Source organism: Pristiophorus japonicus, chromosome 23 (assembly GCF_044704955.1).
Source record: "Pristiophorus japonicus isolate sPriJap1 chromosome 23, sPriJap1.hap1, whole genome shotgun sequence".
In the NCBI taxonomy this organism is placed as follows: Eukaryota; Metazoa; Chordata; class Chondrichthyes; family Pristiophoridae; genus Pristiophorus; species Pristiophorus japonicus.
Window position 1 is genome coordinate 40,006,893 of NC_091999.1, and position 22,014 is coordinate 40,028,906.

The following is a 22,014-nucleotide window of genomic DNA, read 5'->3' on the forward strand; positions in this document are numbered from 1 at the left end:
CGATTGAGGAGATCTTCGAAGTGCTCCTTCCAGCGGGCCTTGACAACCTCGGTGTCCTTGATGAGTGTTTCCCCATTCTTGGCCAGCAGTGGGGTGGGACCTTGGGAGTTTGGACCGTAGGTGGCCTTGACTGATATGAAGAATCCTCGCACATCATGGCTGTTGGCCAGTTATTGTATCTCCTGTGCTTTCTCCATCCACTACCTGTTCTTTAGGTGCCAGGTTTTTTGTTGGACCTCAGCATTGAGCCGCCTTTAGTGTTGTTTTGCTGCTCCTGAGTTGGGTTTTTGCTTGAGCCTCAGAAATATAAATTCTTGGATCTCTGATCATTCTCATCAAACCAGTCCTCGTGTGTTCTGGTTGAATGACCAAGTGTCTCTTCACAGGCACTGGTTATGAGGCCTGGAGGGCAGACCAAGAACTGTGGGCATTCAGCATCTCAGCGTCATCAAGGCACGTCAGGTTAGCTGTGAAGCGTTGGCTGTATTGGGCTGTCTTAGCTGGGTCTTTCAGTGCCCCGGCATTGACTTTCTTGTGGCACTGCTTCTGCTGTCCCCTCCGCTTTGGGGTTAATGTCGATGATGAGTCAGGCGGTCGTCCGGCCAACAGTCGTCAGCTTCTGTCATGACGTGGGTGATGCGCACAACCTTGTGATCCCTGGCTCGGACGATGACATAGTCGAGCAGGTGCCAGCATTTGGAGCAAGGGTGTTGCCACGATGCCTTGTATTTTTCCTTCTGGCGGAACAAGGTGTTGGTGATGAGAAGTTCATGTTCTAGATATTTTGTCAGGAGTAGAATACTGCTGGAGTTGGCTTTCCCTACCCCCTCACTGCCAATCACGCATCCCCAGAGGGCTGTATCTTTGCCGACCCTGGCATTGAAGTCACCGAGGAGGATCAGTTTGTCACCTGCGGGGACACAGGACAGGAATGTTTCGAGGTTGGAATAAAAACCCTCTTTAGTCTCATCCATTGCATCCAGTGTTGGGGCATACGCACCGATGACTGTGGCGCATTGGTTCCGGGATAGGGTGAGTTGAGGCATCAAGAGGCGTTCGTTAACCCCACAGGGGTGTCTTTGCGGCTGTCGACCAGCTCATTTTGATGGCGAAGCCGACTTTAAGAAGGCGGCGTTCTTCCTCTGGTTTTCTTTTCCAGAAAAAGGTGTAACCTCCATCTTGTTCCTTGAGCTAGCCTTCCCCTGCCTGCCGGATCTCGCTTAGGGTGGCGATGTCGATGTCAAAGCTTCTAAGTTCCTGGGCAACTATGGTGGTGCGGCATTCTGGACTGTCCAATGGGAGTCCTGTCGTTTCAGGTCCCGAACTTCATGTTAACGGAGTGGAAGATGCCTGTGTGTGAGTTCTTTTAACGTGGGGCGGCATAGCTGAGCAAGGTCTTGGTCCAGTGGCAAGGGATCCAAGACGACTGGAGACCAGGCACTTCTGTATGAGCCGAATTGCCTAAGGCGAAATGTTGGCTGCAAGCTCGGCGTTGAGGAGCACCCTTGTTGGTAAGTGGTCTGAGGCTTAGTTGGGGGCAGGCATTAGGAAGTCAGTTATCTGCTGGAGTTCCAAGTGGGAGGTCAGCAAGGAGTAGGAGGGTGAAAGAATCATAGCCAGGCCACCAGTGGGGAAGGGGAGGTCCAGCCATCGACGAGGAGAGACATATAGGCCCGCTGCTGGAGGGACGAAAACCCGCCGCTCGAGGGATGTAGGCCCGCCGCAGGAGGGGCCGGGTGATGTCGCGGTCGCCGGGTCGGAGGCACACCTGCTTGCTGGGCGTCGTCGTGAGCAACCTGCTTTCAAACGGCTGAAAATTTTGCTAATAAAACACACCAAACTATTTTCTATTTAGATTGGGGTACAGTATTCAATTGCTTAATAAAACATTTTTAAAAGAAAATTATTCTTAAAGGTTCCTACACATTGTTTAAAAGTTTCTTCAGAAGTTTTAAAAGTTTCTCCAGGAGTTTTAAAAAAGGTTTCCCAAATTATTTAAAATTTTCTCCAGAGTTTTTAAAAGTTTCCCCAAGTTGTTTAAAAGTTTCTCTTGAAGTTTTAAAGGTTTTCCCAAGTTGATTAAAAATTTAAAATGAAAGTTACTAGTAACCTACCTGCCTTCGTACTGTTCCATGGGTGCTGCCATCCCACTGCAGCTGCACAAAGCCCTGGCTAGACCACACCTGGAGCAGTGCGGGGAAGTAGAGGCTCAGTCATCTCTGAAGGGGGCCCGAAAGCCTGGACGCCATGTACATTCCCAGGGTCAGAACCCCCATGTACAATCCCAGGGTTAGAATCCCTCTGTACATTCGCAGTGTCAGAATCCGCATGTACAATGCCAGCGTTAGAATCCCCATGTACAGTCCCAGGGTTAGATTCCCCATGTACTCTCCCAGGGTTAGAATGCCCACATACACACCCAGGGATAAAATCCCCATGTACAGTCCCAGGATTAGAATCCCCATTTACAGTGCCTAGGTTAGAACCTCCATGTATGGTCCCGGGGTTAGAATCCCCATGTACTCTCCCAGTGTTAGAATGCCCAAGTACTCTCCCAGGGTTAGAATCCCCATGTACAGTCCCAGGATTGGAATCCCAATGTACAGTCTCAGGTTTTGAGATTGAGGCCTTGAATCTGAGTTGGGGAAAAATCATAGAAACATGATTCAATTTCTATCCTAAACTATTTGAAATCAAATCAAATGAATTGTTGCAATTAACACATTACTTTCATGCCAAATGGGAAACAAGTGATGTGTGGGCTGTGCAGGAGTGTTTGTGCCCGGTTACACAGCATGTCCTGGCTCTCCACTCTAAATGCACTTCTTTAGGTTCACAGTCTCATTGACACATCCAAGAGACGAGATGGACCTCGCCCTTTAAACCCCATCAGAGAAATATCAGCATTTGATGTTTAATTTGCTAAACCTTTATAAATCACTGGTTAAGCCTCAGCTGGAGAATTGTGTTCAAGTTTGGGCTCCAAACTTTCGTAATGATGGCAAGCTTTTAGAGAAGGTGCAGAAAGAATTGTGCCAGGGAGAAGAGACTTCCGTGATGTGGAGAGCCTGGTGAAGTTTTCTCCAGAGAGCAGGAAATGGTAAAAGGAGATTTGATGGAGATGTACTAAATTATGAACGATTTAGATAGAGTAAATATGGAGAAGGTGTTTCCAGTGGCATTAGGGTAGGTAACCAAAGGAGTCAGACTTCCGATGATTGGCAAAATAACGAGAGGTGAGATGTGGGATCATTTGTGACTCAGCGAATTGTTATGATCTAGATTGCACTGTCTGAAATGGTGGTGGAAGCAGATTGAATTGTAACTTTTAAAAGGGAATTGTATAAATACTTGCTGGGAAAAATATATATAGCAATGGGTAAAGAGCAGAGGAGTGAGACTCATTGAACAGCCCACCAAAGAGCCAGTACAACAGGATGGGCTGCATGGCCTCCTGTGCTGTCCTCTCGGGGACAATGGCGGAGGATCTTACCCAGAGTGCTCCGCCCGTCGGAATACGCCCTATCTCCATCAGCAGGGGGGCAACTTGGGTAGAGGTGGTCCCTGGAGAGCACGCCCCTGTGCGGAGAGGCTCCCAGGAACAGATTGGAGCGAGCACGGCATTAGTGTGGCTCTTAAGCGCCAGGCAACACCGAGTGTGACTCTTAGTCCCGGGCAGCACCGAGTGTGGCTCCCAGGACCCATGCACCAGGCCCCATGCTTCACTGAGTGCGGCTCTCAGGCCCCGGTCGACACCGAGAGTGGCTCTCAGGCCCCGGGCAACACCGAGTGCGGCTCTCAGGCCCCGGGCAACACCGAGTGTGGCTCTCAGGTCCCGGGCAACACCGAATGCGGCTCTCAGCCTGCGTGTCAAAGCCTCTGGGCCTGGCATCAGCAAACCCCGGGGGCAGTGCCTCCCCCACACCACGAAAACAAATACTTGCGTTTATACAGCATGTCCTGCAATTCCCAGCTGCTCCGTATCAGGGTGGGCACTGAATGCGGAAGTCACTTCCTGGCCTCCTGTACAGTATAGAATTAGGCAGTCCCTTGAATCGATGATGACCCACTTCCACACCAAAACGTATGAGTTCACAGATGTCTCACGATGAGACCTGATATTCCAGGTCCCGAACTACATATTAAAGTGTGGAAGAAGCTTGTGTGCAGATTATTTTAACGTGGGTAACCGTTGCACACCAGCCACCACACGGGCTGAACAGAGTGAGGTCTTGGTCCAGTGGCAAAGGTTAACGAAGACGACTGGAGACCAAGCTCTGCTGCACTGACCTGGTGCACATATTTGCAATGCCCATAGATCACAGTGCGGTCTGGCCCATGCTGTCCCTGGACCCTTGCCGATTCTGGGCCCCGAACTCACACCTCTTGTGGCCCCAATCTCTCCACCCCAAACTCTCATCTCTCGTGGGGCCCAATCTCTCCGCCCCGAACTCTCGCCTTTCGTGGGCCCCAATCTCTCCGCCGAAGTCTCGCCTCTCATGGGGCCCAATGTCGCCACCCAGAACTCTCGCCGATTGTGGGCCCCAATCTCTATGCCCTGAACTCTAGCCTCTCCTTGGCCCCAATCTCTCCTCCTCAAACTGTCGGCTCTCCTTGGCTCCAATCTCTCCTCCCCAAATTCTCCCTTCTCCTTGGCCCCAATCTCTCCATTCCGAACTCTTGCCTCTCCTTGGCCCCAAACTCTCAGCCCCGAACTCTCGCCTCTTGTGGGCCGCAATCTCTCAGGCCCGATCTCCCAGCGCTACTCCACCCCGACTTCACCACTCCTCTGCTGCTTGCCGCATCGCCTGCTGTACCTGGGCCGTTCCGACGGTCCTGCGCATGCTCCAATCGCTGACCTGGATTCCAGTACAAAGCAAAATCAATGAGGAAGAAATAAGCGGGATATCTAGACAGGAATAGTGCAATCAAGCAGACGCAGCATGGATTCATGAAGGGGAAATCATGTTTAACTAATTTACTGGAATTATTTGAGGATATAACGAGCATGGTGGATAGAGGTGTACCGATGGATGTGGTGTATTTAGATTTCCAAAAGGCATTTGATAAGGTGCCACACAAAAGGTTACTGCACAAGATAGAGGTACGTGGCGTCAAAGGAAATGTATTAGCATGAATAGAGAATTGGCTGGCGAACAGAACGCAGAGAGTCGGGATAAATGGGTCCTTTTCGGGTTGGAAATCGGTGGTTAGTGGTGTGCCACAGGGATCGGTGCTGGGACCACAACTGTTTACAATATACATAGATGACCTGGAAGAGGGGACAGAGTGTAGTGTAACAAAATTTGCAGATGACACTAAGATTAGTGGGAAAGCGGGTTGTGTAGAGGACTCAGAGAGGCTGCAAAGAGATTTGGATAGGTTAAGCGAATGGGCTAAGGTTTCGCAGATGGAATACAATGTCGGAAAGTGTGAGGTCATCCACCTTGGGAAAAAAAACAGCAAAGGGGAATATTATTTGAAAGGGGAGAAATTACAACATGCTGAGGTGCAGAGGGTCCTGGGGGTCCTTGTGCATGAATCCCAAAAAGTTAGTTTGCAGGTGCAGCAGGTAATCAGGAAGGCGAATGGAATGTTGGCCTTCATTGCGAGAGGGATGGAGTACAAAAGCAGGGAGGTCCTGCTGCAACTGTATAAGGTATTGGTAAGGCTGCACCTGGAGTACTGCGTGCAGTTTTGGTCACCTTACTTAAGGAAGGATATACTGGCTTTGAGGGGGGTACAGAGACGATTCACTCGGCTGATTCAGGAGATGAGGAGGTTAACTTGTGATGATAGATTGAGTAGACTGGGTCTTTACTCGTTGGAGTTCAGAATGATGAGGGGTGATCTTATAGAAGCATTTAAAATCAAGGAAGGGATAAACAAGATAGAGGCAGAGGGGTTGTTTCCACTGGTAGGGGAGACTAGAACTCGGGGCAAAGCCTCAAAATACGGGGGAGCCAATTTAAAACCGAGTTGAGAAGGAATTTCTTCTCCCAGAGGGTTGTGAATCTATGGAATTATCTGCCCAAGGAAGCAGTTGAGGCTAGCTCATTGAATGTATTCAAGTCACAGATAGATAGATTTTTAACCAATAAGGAATTAAGGGTTACGGTGAGAGGGTGGGTAAGTGTAGATGAGTCCACGGCCGGATCAGCCATGATCTTATTGAATGGCGGAGCAGGCTCAAGGGGCTAGATGGCCTACTCCTGTTCCTAATTCTTAAGTTCTTATGTTATTATGTAAAATCTAGAATCTGAAGTCTACAAATCTCGGACAAATTAGAATAAATCGCCTCTCAACTATGCTGCAAATGTTAGAAAGACGCTTTGGATACCTGGCCTCCTGTGTGGGTCTGTTTGTTGCATCTGTTTGAGCTGGAGTGGAGATGGAGGAGAAGCTGCTGGGTTTCACCCCCAGTATTTCTGGGCCCAGTGGGACCAACAATTCCCCATGTGGGGCTATCAATGGAGGTGGGTTCCATTTCCTGTAGGACATTGATAAACCAGTTGGGTTTTACCACAAACTGGCAGTTTTCATGGTTACTATTTCGAGTGCCGGTCCCACAAATTACCAAGTTCATTAAGCTGAATTTCTCAAAGTGCCTTTGTGTTTTTGTGGATTCTCTCTCAACCACCCTTTTTCTTGACTGAAATTCACTTTACAGGGTATTAAAATGGGAGGATTTATCGACCGGAGGCTCAAACATCACATTAACATCTGACGAAGTCACTCGATTCATCGGGAATGGATTATCATCCAGCAACGATGGATACAAAAAGCACTGTTCATAGCGGGGAGAAAGTGTACACATGCTCTGTGTGTGGACAAGGCTTCAGCCGATCATCCAACCTGGAGAGACACAAGCGCAGTCATACTGGGGAGAAACTGTGCAAATGTGGGCACTGTGGGAAACGTTTCAACTACCCGTCCCAGCTGGAAACACACCAGCGAGTTCACACTGGGGAGAGGCCGTTCACCTGCTCCGAGTGTCAGGAGGGATTCACTCAGTCATCCAACCCGCTGATACATCAGCGAATTCACACCGGGGAGAGGCCGTTCACCTGTTCCGTGTGTGGGAAGCGATTCACTCAGTCATCCACCCTGCTGACACACCAGCGAATTCACACCGGGGAGAGGCCGTTTACCTGCTCTGATTGCGGGAAGTGATTCATTCAGCCATCCGACCTGTTGAGGCACGAGCGAGCTCACACTGGGGAGAGGCCATTCACCTGCTCTGAGTGTGGGAAGGGATTCACTCGGTCATCCCATCTGTTGAGGCACCAGCGAATTCACACTGGGGAGAGGCCGTTCACCTGCTCTGAGTGTGGGAAAGGATTCACTCAGTCATCCCACCTGTTGAGGCACGAGCGAGTTCACAAATGATTGTCGGGGTTGGATTATGCTGTTATTGCTGCTGTTAATCACAACCCGACTGAACCATGTTCATTCTGACAGTTGGGGTTTGTTTCCGCTGATGAAAACTCCTGTAACTGGACTGGAGTTTAATATTTGCGATGGAGACAAATACATTCGTGTTGCTTTCAACACATTGCTGTAGATTTTTCTCTTTCCTACCCGAGTGTTTAGCATCACCTGGCTGGAGCTCAGAGAGGACAAGCTGGGGGGAGGATCATATGGGGGAAGAACTTCAGCATGGACACAGCCCTTCAGGGTCATACTGAGAGGGGCAAATGGCACTTTGTTCTTTCTCATCTCTATTCACTGCAGCAACCCGTGCGGGTTAATATTGACAGTGAAAGGTGTGGATGATATCCACGCAAGGGTGCTAAAAGAGATGGGATGGCTGCTCTGCCAGCCACTTGCCCATATCGCCAACAGCTCAGTAGATTCATGGGTTGTTCCCTGAGATTGGAAGGTAGCCGATGTAGATCCCATTTTTCAATTGTGCACAAGTCAGAGCTCGGGAACTGAAGGCCCATCAACGTGACCTCCATCACTGGGAAGGTGCTTGAAGGGATCCTGAGAGATGCTGTTTTCCATCATGGGGAAAGGGAAGGGGCCATTAGAGATACTGAACATCGATTCCGGAAAACAAGGTCATGTCTTACAAACTAGCTTGAGTTTGTAAAGAAGTTGTCAGGATGTGGATGGGGGAATCCGGTTGACATTGTCTACCTCAGGGTGTCAAACTCATTTTCTCGGGTGGGCCTGATCCAATATCCTGGCACTTGGCATGGGACACATTCAGCAAAAGCCATTAAAATAGGAATAAATGAAGATAAACTACATCGGAATTTGCATTTAGATTTTATTTACTGCCGCTGCTCCCAATGCCTGGCACCTCTTAGCTTGAGCATTCATGAACTAACCCTGCTCAAACCATAAGCACAAGGATATCGGCGCATGGTTCTGCCTCTGACCACAGGCTGTGTCACTGCCACATACAGATACCGTTTCCTTGTTTCACATCACAATACAAAGATCATCTGTTCACATATCCCCTTTCTGCACAATTGCAGCAGACATGAGCAAGGACGTGAGGCTGATTTAAAGACACATTTCATTACAGCAATGGTTACACTGGGAGAAATGTTCAGTTATTTTCCATTACAGGCAAAATGCCGGACAAACCAGCAGCACACTGGCACCTGAACAGTGTCTCATCGGCCGACAGGCTTTTCTTAATTAGATTTGCTGCGTGGAAATAAACTTAAACCAGCTTTGCGGGCGTGATGCTCGATTCACACATTGAAGGTGAGAGAGATGCTGTGGAGCACACAATAAGTCAAGTAGCTGAAAGTGATTAACAGATTGGGTTTTGTGTTTAGTGATCCCGGGCGTGTTACCAATACCGGCAAAGATGAAGCCCATGTAATAAAAGGGACAGCGGATACTGTCTCACTAGTGAGTCAGAATGAGAAGCTTTAACAACAACCCATGTTTCACAAAGGGAGACCTCACCAGACCAAAGGTCATTGGGCGTTTAATGGGCTCTTTTTGTCAGTGGGCTATAGGAGGCTATTTGTGACAGAAGGAAAGCTGGTCACAGCAAACAAACAGTTTACCGGCCTGTCCAGGGCCCACTCTGACCCCCACCTTCTCTCTCTCACTATTGATGGACACCGCTGCAGTAATTGCTCCTCTAACCTTTCCTCTCTTGTCCCTCCCACACCCCTAATACACAGCCCGACACAATCTCTCTCGCCCTGCATCCTCACTGTGCTGGAATCCACACCAGTCTCCCCATCTGCTCCTTGTTCTCTCCCTGGATCCTGAAACTACAGAACTCGCTGATCCCTCCTGAAGTCTACAGGCTCTAAAACTGAAGCTTGGTGGCCCTCAGTCCCCACTCCTTGATTTACGTCCCCTTCTCTCCTCCTCTTTCCCCCTTGGTTGTGTTCCACACTCTGGGCTTTGGGCCTTCCTCGGGGATTCTCAGTATGAACAGGGGGATGTTTGTTGAGACAGGATATCCCAGCTCTCCTCCTCTTTCCCCCTTGGTTGTGTTCCACACTATGGGCCTTGGGCCTTTCCCTGGGATTCTCAGTATGAACAGATGGATGTGTGTTGAGACTGGATGTCCCAGTTCTCCTCCTTTAAAGGGACATGGAGAGGACTAGCTGGGCTGGTGGCCCTGCTTTATGACATCACTAAAGTGCCTAACAACCAACCTTCCTGAGCCCTGATCATTTTGGTCAGTGTTGAGCTCAGTGTTGTTACAGGAAGTGAAGCAGGAGCAGTATTTGACCCGTGTGAAGCTCAGGATTAATGGGGAGAGGTACAGGATCAATTTATACCTTATTGAGTGCGAAATGTCATTGTCCCAGACACTCCCTGTCCCTCAGTATCTGTGTCGGGGAGCGACCGATGGGTTCAATCTGTATCTAACCCGCGCTGTGCCCGACTGGAGAGTGTTTGATGCTAGCACGAGGTGCTCAGCTAAAAGATCACAATATTTAATCCAAAGATGATCAGATAAACCCATCAGCTTCACCCCTGGACACAGGTCCTGAAGGACAGGGAGTGTCTCTAATAATTTGGCTGGTATCCTTGATCAAATTTAAACACCTCACATCTCTTTTTAAAAATTCGTTCATGGGATGTGGGCCTCGCCTCTCATCTCTCATTCTTCTGTACGAGAGCGAATATAGGCCTAGTCTACTCAATCTCTCATAGGACAATCCCGCCATCCCAGAAATCAGTCTGGCGAACCTACATTGCACTCCCTCTATAGCAAGTTTATCTTTCCTTACGTCAGGAGACCAAAACTGCACACAATACTCCAGGTGTGGTCTCACCAGAGCCCTTTATAATTGCAGTAAGATGTCTTTACTCTTATACTCAAATCTTTTTGTAATAAAGGCCAATATACCATTTGCTTTCTTAATTGCTTGCATATAATCTTTTAGCGATTTGTATACAAGAACACCCAGGTCCCTCTGAACACCAACATTTCCCAATCACTCACCATTTAAAATAAATACTCTGCCTTTCTATTTTTACTGTCAGTCTCTAACTTAACATTTCTTCACATTATATTCCATTTACCATGTTCTTGCCCACTCACTGAGCCTGTTTCTATCCCTTTGAAACCTCTTTTCATCCTCCTCACACTTACATTCCCAACTAGCTTTGTAGCCTCAGCAAACTTCGATATATTACATTTGGTCCCCTCATCCAAATTATTGATATAGATTGTGAATAGCTGGGGCCCAAGCACCGATCCTTGCAGCACCCCACCAGTTACAGCCTGCCAACCGAAAATCACCCGTTTGTTCCTACTCTCTGTTTTCTGACCGTTAACCAATCCTTGTTCATATATTACCCCTAATCTCACGAGCGATAATTTTGTTTAATAATCCCTTTTGTGGCACCTCATTGAATGCCTTTTGTAAATCTAAATAAACCACATCAAGTGGTTCACCCTTGTCTATCCTGCGAGTGTCAAACTCAAGAAATGCTAACAGATTTGTCAAGTACAATTTCCCTCTCATAAATCCGTGTTCATTCTGCCCAATCGTGTTATTACTTACTACGTGCTTAATAATAGATTTTAGCATTTTCACTACTACTGATATCAGAACTACCAGTATTGCACTGGTTAGATACAGAGTAAATCTCACTCCATCCTGTCCCAAACACTATCAGGGTTGATACAGAGTAAATCTCAGACTACAATATCCCAAATACTCCCAAGGCACGTACAACATGGTTTAGATACAGCGTAAAGCTCCCTCTACACTTTGCCATTAACCAGTCCCAGGGCAGGTGCAGTACAGGTTAGACATGGAGTATATCTTCCTCAACCCTGCCACAAAACAATCTCAGGGCAGGTACAGCACGGGTTAGATACAGAGTAAAGCTCCCTCTGCCCTGTCCCATCAAATACTCCCAGGGCAGGTACAGCACGTGGTTAGATGCAGAGTAAAGCTCCCTCAACACTGTCCCATCAAACACTCCCAGTGCAGGTACAGCACGTGTTTAGATACAGAGTAAAGCTCCCTCTACACTGTCCCATCAAACACTCGCAGGGCAGGTACAGCAGCGTCAGATACGGTGTAGAACTCACTCTACACTGCCCCATCAAACACTCCCAGGACAGGTACAGCACAGGTTACACGGAGTATATCTCCTTCTACCCTGACCCAGCCATTCCATTGCAGATACAGCATTTGTTACATATAAAGTAAATCTCCCTCTACACTGTTCGATCAAACACTCCCAGAGCAGGTACTGCATTGCTTATACACTAAGTAAAGCTTCCTCTACACTGTCGAAATAAACACTCCAAGGACAGATACAGCACAATGTAGATACATTATAATTCTCTCTCTAATCTCTCTAGAATTGTGCACAGTTTTGGTCGCCTTATCTAAGGAAGGATATATTTGCCTTGCTTAGAAACAGAGTAAAGCTCCCTCAACACTCTCCCACCAGACATTGCAAGGGCAGGTACAAAGCAGGTTAGATACAGAGTATATCTTCCTCAACCCTGCCCCAAGCATTCCAGAGCAGATACTGCATTGGTTAGATACAGATTAGAGCTTCTTCTACACTGTCCCATCAAACACTCCCAGGGCAGGTACAGCACGGGTCAGATCCAGAGTAAAGCTCCCTCGATACTGTCGCGTCAAATACTCCCACAGCAAGTACAGCACAGGTTAGATATGGAGTAAAGCCCCCCCTAGACTGTCCCGTCCAATGTTATTGAATAGGGAGCAGGCTCCGGGGGCCGGGTGGCCCCCTCCTGCTCTTATTTCTCATGGTCTTATGTACCCAGCATGCCCCGTGGGGGAGAATGTGCCGCACGCAGAGTCCAGGAGCTCAGTGCGCCGGTGCTGGTCATGGCTGTGTTTGGAGTATGCGCAGTTCGTGTAATAGTGGAGGAGACACATTTCGGGCAGGCACCACAGAAGTATCCTTTTCAGTGGGACGAAGGGGAATAATGGACCACCAGTGAGTAAGGGAGGCTTCATTAACAACCGGTACCCGCCGCAAGCCCGGAATAGTAACCAGAATATCGGCAATTGCAGCTTCGGGGCTTTTTCCCAATCACAGGCCCAGGCTAACAGCGGGCATCTTGGTGCAGGAAGGCAGGTTCAGCGCTCCGCCATCTTGATTCAGTTAGTCGCACAGTGCAATGTGCGGCCATCTTGGTACAGGTACAATGTGAATGGTATCAGTGTCTGGAACTGAACCCAGCTCGAGCAAGCAACTTCAGGGGAGGGGAACCAGTGATTGTAGAACTGAACCCAGCCACATTCAACACATTCAGGGGAGGGGAACCAGTGAGTGTAGAACTGAACCCAGCCAGAGTCAGCACCTTTAGGAGAAGGAAGTGTACCTGTGAGTGAAGAACTGAACCCAGCCGGTGTCAGCACATTCTGGGAAGGAGAAGGAGGGGAACCAGTGAATGTAAACCTGAACCCAACCAAAATTGGTAGTGAAAACTGGGAGCGGAGGAGAAACTGTCTCGAAATTTGTGTTGATTTGGATTTCAGCACAGCAGGTGGGCCAACGTGTGGGAGAGGGATTTATAGCTTTGGAAGGACAAGGGAGAAAAGCATGTTCCATGGAAACTAGATGAGTATATCCTGAATTTCTGTCCTGTACTGACAGCGATGAGTTTTGTTATCCCATTTTACAGCGTATTAGAAGGGGAGATTTTCAGACAGGAAACACAAACCAAACATCATGTCAAGATCTGACAGAGTCACTCGATGCATCAGGACCTGAATATCACCGGCCTTTGAAAGTGAAACGAGAAATGTTTGTCTGTCTTGCCTGTGGGAAAAGATTTCAAACATCAGTTTGACTGGAAAGGCACCGAGACACACACTCCCGAGTGAGTGTTCCAGTGCACGGACTGTGGAAAGAGCTTTAACCAGTTACACAGCCTGAAGAAAACATCGCAGCATACAAAGCACCGAGAAACTGTAAACGTTTTGTGCACATGGGTTAGGCTTCAACTGATCGACCAACCGTGGAGATTCACAAGGACACCCACACCACGGAGAAACCGTGGAAATGTGGTGACTGTGGGAATGGACTCAGATCGCCGTCAGAACTGGAAATGCATCGACGTAGTCACATTGGGGAGAGGCCATTCACTTGCTCTCTGTGTGGAAAGGGATTCACTGCATCATCCCACCAGCTGAAATACCAGCGAGTTCACACATGGGAGAACAAGTTCACCTGCTCTGAGTGTGGGAAGCGATTCACTCGGTCATCCCACCTGCTGACACACCAGTGAGTTCACACTGGGGAGAGGTTGTTCACTGCTCTGAGTGTGGGAAGGGATTCACTCAGTCATCCGACTTGCTGCCACACCAGCGAGTTCACAAGTAACACAAAGGGTTAGAATCTGCTGTTATTGCTGCTGTTAATCACATCCCGACTGAACCATGTTCATTCTCACAGTTGTTTTTTTTTTCTGCTGATAATAACCCTGAAACTGGGCTGGACCTTAATATTCTGGATATATTGCTGATTGTGTTCTCGGGGCTGCAGTGTCCATTTAAAAACTCTGTGTGTTATCTTTCCCCTTAATTCAGCAACTCTCAAAAATAAAATTATGAACTTTTACTTTAATCCTACCTTGATCTTTGGTACACAATCTACAATAATGTAAACGTTTGTACTGAATATAATCTCCAATTAGATAGAGCTTGCTGACAATTCTTACTGACTTGCACATTACACACAGCGGCCCCTCCATTATCCACCAGAAAGAAGGGGAATGGGAATTGGGGGGGAATCAGTATCCCCAAATGGTGTCCCCCATCTGGTGTAGCAAAACCCCTGGCACGGCAATGGAGTCAAGTCCAAACCAAAACAGTGTGCAGTGCTCCAGGTGTGGTCTTACCAACGCCCTGTACATTTATAGCAGGACTTCCCTACTTTTATACTCCATCTCCCTTGCAATAAAGGCCAGCATACCATTTCCTTTCCTGATTATTGCTGTACCTGCATGCTAAATATTTGCATTTCATGTACAAGAACCGCCAGATCCCTCCGTGCTGCAGCATTTTGTAATCGTCCCCATTTAAAGAATAATTTGCTTTTTTATTTGTACTACCAAAGGGGTAAGCTGATATTTTAACACATTACAGTCCATCTGCCAGATTTTGCCCACTCACTGAGCCTGGCTATATCCTTTCGTAGATTATTTGCGTCCTCCTCACAGCTTGTTTTCCCAACTATCTTTGTATCATCAGCAAATTTGATGATGTTACACTCGGTCCCTTCATCCAAGTCATTAATATAAATGGTAAATAGTTGAGGCCCAGCACTGATCCCTGTGGCACTCCACTAGTTACAGTTTGCCAACCTGAAAATGATCCATTTATCCCGACTCTCTGTTTTCTGTTAGTTTGCCAATCCTCCATCCACGGTGATACATTAACCCCAACCCCATGAGCTCTTAGCTTGTGCATTAGCCTTTTGTGTAGCACCATATGGAATGCTTTATGGAAATCCAAGTATACAGCATCAACTGGATCTCCTGTATCCATTTCGCTCGTTACATCCTCGAACAACTCCAGGAAATTTGTCAACATGATTTCTCTTTCATAAAATCATGCTGACTCTGCTTGACTGCAATATGATTTTCTAAATGTCTTGCTACTTTTCCTTAATGATGGACTCCAGTATTTTCCCACTGACGGATGCTAGGCTAACTGGTCTATAGGTTCCTGCTCTCTGTCTCACTCCTATTTTAATTAGGTGTGTTACATTTGCAGTATTCCTGTCCACTAGGACCTCGCCAGAATTTAGGGAATTTTGTTAGATTACAACCGATGCACCCTCTATCTCTGCAGCCACTTTTTTCAGACCCTAGAATGCATGTAATCAAGTCCAGGGGACTTGTCCATCTTTAGTCCCATTAGTTTGATTAGTACTTGATCTCTACTGATAGTAATTGCTCCCCCGCTCCCCCGCCCCCCGCAATAGCTCCTTGGTTATCAATTATTAGGAAGTTTTTAGGTGCCCTCTACCATGAAGACCGATTCAAAATTATTTTTTAAAGTCTCTGCCATTTCCGTGTTTCCCATTATTAATTCTCCAGTTTCACCTTCTAAGGGACCTCAGATGCTCGTTTCCGTTTTATATCCCTGTAGAAGCTCTTATTTTCTGTTTCCATATTCCTTGCTAATTTGCTTTCATCTGCTATCTTCACTGTCTTTATCATTTTTTCGTCGTCCTTTGCTGGTTTCTCAAAATTTCCTAATCCTCAGGCCTTCCACTGTCGTTCGCAACATTATATGCCTTTTTTCAATTTGATACCATCCTTTACTTCCTTAGTTAGGCAGGGATGGTTCATCCTTCTCTTAGCATCTTTATTTCTCACTTGAATAAACCTTTGCTGAGAGTTATGAAATATCTCCTTAAATGTTTACCATTGCATTTCTACAGTCTTATCCTCTAACATATTTTCCCAGTCCACTTGTTGTCAGTGACAAGGGTTGGTTTATATCACATGGGAGGAACTTGGTGTCAGTGACTGAGGATTTGGTTCAACATTCTTTGACATGACGAAGGCCTTTGACAAGGTCAACCATGAGGCGTTATGGAGTGTACTCTACAATTTCTGCTGTCCATATTCCCAATACAAGCCTCCTAAAGCAAGTGCTCCATTCGGAGTTTCGACACGGCAGGGACATTGGGTGGGCGGGGCTTCAGGTTGTCTGTCAGTTTTATTGGACATCATGTTTGTGCCCAGATCAGTGGCCCCTGAAAGGGAATCTTGTTCTGGTGATTGTTGTCTGGTGACTCTGGGTCAAACTGGCTCACCCTATTTGGCCAGCCTGTGATCACCCTATTGGGCTAGCCCAGGCTCACCTGGCCCAGGCCATCCCAGGCTCACCTCATTGGGCCAGCCCGGGCTCACCTATTGGGGCAGCCTGGCCACGCCCTACTAGGCCAGCCCGGCTCACACTATTGGGCCCGCCCGGCTCACACTATTGGGCCAGCCTGGACTCACCTATTGGGCCAGCCTGGGCTCACCCTATTCGGCCAGCCCGTCTCACCCTATTGGGCCAGCACAAAAGACCCATTGTCCAGCGGAGAGAATCGGCAGCTCATTGATTTTATTCTCACTCTGCGCACAGCGGTTGCAGAACTGAACCCAACCTTGTAAGCTGAAAATGCATAGTCACAGTCACACTGGGGAGAGCCCGTTCAGCTGCTCTGAGTGTGGGAATGGATTCACTCAGTCATCCCACCTGCTGACACACCAGCGAATTCACACTGGGGAGAGGCCATTCTCCTGTTCTGAGTGTGGGAAGGGATTCACTCAGTCATCCCAACTGCTGAGACAACAGCGAGTTCACAATTGACTGCAGGGGTTGGATTCTATTGTTTTTGCTGCTGTTAATCGCATCCTGATTGAATCATGTTTGTTGTATCACTTGGTGTTTTTTTCTGTTGATGTGAATAACCTATAACTGGGCGAGAGCTTAATATTTTCATGTTTCAAATAACACAGTGTGTCGATATTTGATATCTCCAAGACCAGAGGGGACTAACTGATGTCCTGTTACTGACTGCACCAATTTGGGCCTTTTCTCCTTTCTAATTCTGGATGATTACAGTTCTCATACCATCAGTTACTCTCCGGGACAAGTTCCCAGTCTGGTAATCACTTTCAGATACTGGACTTAGCGTGTGCCCCACAGCATCTCTCTCACCTTCGATGTGTGAATGGAGCACCCCGCCTGCAAACCTGGGTTCAATTTAAATTTGAATCCACTCAGCAAATGCATTTTTTAAAATATGTACATGTAAACTGATCACATGAAATAATTGGCAAAGGTTTAGAGTCACCAAGATGAATAAGTGAACACATCACGGACTAATAACCTAGCTCTATATTCACAGGGGAAAGTTTGTTGTCTATCTGCTCGAATGTCAGTTGGTGAGATGAGCGACTGAATCTCTTTCCACGCACAACAGCATCCATTCCCGCTGTCCCCACATTTACAGTGTTGAGTCAGGTGGGTGCACGAGTCTCACAGGCTGAACGATTGGTTGGAGGAGCATCCACACACAGAACATGTGTCCTGTTTCTCCCCGCTGTGATTGGTGTTTTTACAAAGGCTGATGATAAGATGATCATGATCAATCTGGGGAATCTGTCAAATCTTGACGCGATGTCTGGATTGCGTTTCCCAGTTGCAGATCCTCCCCTTCTAATACCCTGCAAATAAATGGTGGTTACAAACGTTGTTACTTTAAGTACAGGATATAAATTAAGAATAGACAATTCTAGATTCTATGGAACATTCTGTCCCCTCCTGTCCCTCTTAAATTCCTTATTCTAGACATTTACTGTATAAAATCAACATTCATTTCGTCGCCTGAGCTTTATTATCTCCAGAAAGTGCTGAATCTGGCTCGGTGCAATTCCACAGACATTAGTTAGCCTCTAGTGCCTCACGGTCAGTCGATTCAGTGAGTGCCAGCAGGATATCCACTGTGGTAGGCATCACAGCCTCAACTCCTGTCCTCAAATGACATCCACACACTTCCCAGTTGTACAGAGGACAATTATAACCTGTGAACTGCTGCCTTGGCTGAGCTCAACTAACAGCCCAGATCAAGGATCGAACTTGTGACCGTCCCAGTCAGTAGTGCAGTGTTCTAAAAATTGGGGGTTGGGGGTGCGGGGGGGGCGTTGGGGAAGGGTGGGAACAGAATATTTTGAAACAAATTTGACTCCACCTGTAAAGGAAAACTTCGTCACAATGCACAATTCTGAACTCTTTCCAAATTAGACAAGCAAGTGAAATGCATCATCATAAACAGTGAGACATTTTAGAATGGCTCACGTCACTGAATTAGCTTTACAATCATTGCACAGTACAGAAGGGAGCGACTGGTAATGGTAGCTCGGTTCGTAAAGTCCCCCAACACAAGATATTGCTCTGGAACTTTTTAATATGCATCTCTTCCAAGAAGCAGAAGTAAAATTCGACATCTTGAAACAACTGCCTCCCCGTCGGGGAATTGAACCCCGGTCTCCCGCGTGACAGGCGGGGATACTCACCACTATACTAACGAGGAACTGACGGATACCAGTCCTGTCAGAGCAGGAATCGAGTCACTGTGAACAGAACTGGACACCAGGAGAAGTCGACAGATACATTGAGAGACAGAGACAAACCGACAAACAGGGAGAGACAGACAGCGAGATAGAGACAACGAGAGACAGTTTGTGTGAGACTGAGAAGGAGAGGCAGACTGAGTGCGAAAAAGAATCAAATATATACATATACAGAGATGTGTGTGTGTGTGATCTATTAAGAGAGAAAGGGAAAGAGTGAGAGAAAGACAATGAATAAAGGCAGTGACGCGGAGAGAGAGAGATAGAGAGAGAGCGATAGAGACTAAAACAGAAAATGATGGAAATACTTCTCAGCTTACAGGCAGGGACTAACAGAGAGAGGCAAAGACATGGACAGACCGAAATGACGGGAAAGAGAGAGCCAGTCAGACAAAGAGTCTGAGAGAATCCCATTGGAACAGACGTGGCACCGTGAGAAAGAGACAGATTGAGAGACAGAGACAAACAGAGAAACAGGGACAGACAGTGAGTCAGACTGAGAGAGACAAAGACTCAAACATACAAACACATACACAACTCTCTGAAGAGAGAGAGAGAGGCAGAGACCGAGCAACACAGATACGTTTCACAATTTCATTTCATTATCGGTTCAGAGTGTCACATTGTTACAGAAAATTGCTGATTCAACCGATGAAAATCCGGTCTTACTGGTGAGAAAGGGAGGAAATCCGTGTTAAATTAAAGAGATACCAGGAGTGGGGTACGAACCCACGCGGGAAAAACCCATTGAATTTTAAGGCCAACGCCTCAACCACTCGGCTATTCTGGTCCTGTGAGAACCTGGATTCTGTCTCTGTGAGAATCTGGGCTTCAACCGCAACCCCACATACAAACACATGCACATCGGCTTTCAGTGAGCATTTACGAACATTTTTAGTAATATTGACACGGGGGCAACTCTCCTATTCTTTTTCGAGTAATGCCATGGAAAATTTCATATCCACCCGAGGGTGCAGACGGAGCTTCAATTTAACATTTCATCCGAAAGTCAACAGCTTCAACATTGCAAAATTCCCCAAATGCTGCACTTGAGTGTTAGCCAAGATGATATGCTCAAGTCTCAGGAGTGCGGCCTGAACACACAAACTCCCGATTCAGTCGAGAATGCGGCCACTGAACCAAAGCCGATACAAAAGTTCACAACCGTATTATTTTCCCCAAGTCTTTTTTATAAGTTCCAGGACATACCAAATTCATGGTGATGATTTCCACAGACAGTTGCACATACACAGAGACATATAAAGAGATAGACAGACACAGAGACCCACAAACACATAACCAAATATTTGCACGCACTAACGGGCATGCACAGATGCCTCAGACATCTCGAGGAATAGACAGGCTGAATCACTGTCGCAACTTTGAATGATGTTTGCGATTTTTGAAACGGATGTATCGTGAATATTGCAGATTAATAAAAATGAGAAAAAAATGTCAAAGTTGAAAGGTGTGGGACGTTATTCCATCTTTCTCAGGATCAGTTTGGCAGAGAACCGGTTAAATTGTGAAATGGAATGAAAAATGCTGCGAATCGTAGTCGGCAGGATTCGAACCTGCGCTGGATAACTCAATGGATTTCTAGTCCATCGCCTTAACCACTCCGCCACGACTACTGTGTAGCTGCCTTTTTAAACGTTACTCAGAAAAAACTCAGTCATCCATCTCTGTGCAGCAGACGGCCAAAGACTCCTGAAAAATTCTCCGTTTGCTAAAAATCTGGACGAAGCAATCTCATCTACCTGTATTTTTACAGTTCCATATTGCTCTGGAACTTTTTAATATGCATCTCTTCCAAGAAACAGAACTAAAATTCGACATCTTGAAACAACTGCCTCCCCGTCGGGGAATTGAACCCCGGTCTCCCGCGTGACAGGCAGGGATACTGACCACTATACTAACGAGGAACTGACTGGCACCAGTGCTGTCAGAGCAGGAATCGAGTCACTGTGAACAGAACTGGACACCAGGAGAAGTCGACAGACACATTGAGAGACAGAGACAAACCGACAAACAGGGAGAGACAGACAGCGAGATAGAGACAATGAGAGACATAAAGTGTGAGACTGAGAAGGAGAGGCAGACTGAGTGAGAAAATGACTCAAACATATACGTATACAGAGATGTGTGTGTGTGATCTATTAAGAGAGAGAGGGAAAGAGTGAGAGAAAGACAATGATAAAGACAGTGACAAGGAGAGAGACAGATAGAGAGAGAGCGATAGAGACTAAAACAGAAAATGATGGAAATACTTCTCAGCTTACAGGCAGGGACTAACAGAGACAGGCAAAGACATGGACAGACCGAAATGATGGGAACGAGAGAGCCAGTCAGACAAAGAGTCTGTGAGAATCCCATTGGAACAGATGTGTATTTAGATTTACAGAAGGCATTCGATGAGGTGCCTCACAAGAGATTATTATACGAGCAAGGATTAAGGATTGGTTAATTGACAGAAAACAGAGAGTAGGAATAAACGGGTGATTTTCGGGTTGGCAGGCTGTAACTGGTGGGGTGCTGCTAGAGTCGGTGCTTGGGCCCCAGCTATTCACAATCTATATCAATAATTTGGATGAGGGGACCAATTGTAATATATCGAAGTCTGCTGAGGCTACAAAGCTAGTTGGGGATGTAAGTGTGAGGAGGATGAAAAGAGGTTTCAAACGGATATGTACAGGCTCAGTGAGTGTGCAAGAACATGGCAAATGAAATATAATGTGAAGAAATGTTAAGTTAGACATTTATCGTAAAAATAGAAAGGCAGAGTATTTTTTTTAAATGGTGAGAGTTTGGGAAACATTCTGTTCAGAGGGACGTGGGTGTTCTTGTACACAAATCGCTAAAAATTAATATACAGGTGCAGCAAGCAATTAAGAAAGCAATAGGTTTATTGGCCTTTATTACAAGAGGATTTGAGTATTTACGTCTTACTGCAATTATACAGGGCCCTGGTGAGACCACACCTGGAGTATTGTGTGCAGTTTTGGTCTCCTTACCGAAGGAAAGATAAACTTGCTATAGAGGGAGTGCAATGAAGATTCACCAGACTGATTGCTGGGATGGGGGGATTGTCCTATGAGAGATTGAGTAGACCAGGCCTATATTCTCCAGCGTTTAGAAGAATGAGAGGTGAGAGACGAGACACACATCCCATGAACACATTTTTTAAAAGAGATGTGAGGTGCTTAAATTTAATCAAGGGCACCAGCTAAATTATTAGAGACACTCCCGGTCCTTCAGGGCCTGTGTCCAGGGGAGAAGCTGATGGGTTTATCTGATCATCTTTGGGTAAAATGTCGTGTTCATTGAGCTGAGCACCTCGTGCCAGCATCAAACACTCTCCAGTCGGGCACAGCATGGGTTAGATACAGATTGAACCCATCGGTCGCTCCTCGACACAGATATTGAGGGACAGGGAGTGTCTG

The 22,014-nt window shown here is 46.8% G+C and overlaps 1 protein-coding gene, 2 non-coding genes and 1 pseudogene across 3 annotated transcripts in view; 1 reads left to right on the top strand and 3 right to left on the bottom strand.

Annotated features, from left to right (window-relative positions):
* Positions 1-22,014, bottom strand: part of LOC139235499 (zinc finger protein 229-like) — a 75,605-nt gene that overhangs the window by 49,259 nt on the left and 4,332 nt on the right. The window lies entirely within an intron of this gene.
* Positions 6,772-7,371, top strand: LOC139235666 (zinc finger protein 664-like; annotated as a pseudogene).
* Positions 18,460-18,531, bottom strand: trnad-guc (transfer RNA aspartic acid (anticodon GUC)). Its single transcript has one exon. It is a non-coding gene; the product is annotated as a tRNA-Asp (tRNA).
* On the bottom strand, positions 20,425-20,496 carry trnad-guc (transfer RNA aspartic acid (anticodon GUC)). The gene has a single exon. It is a non-coding gene; the product is annotated as a tRNA-Asp (tRNA).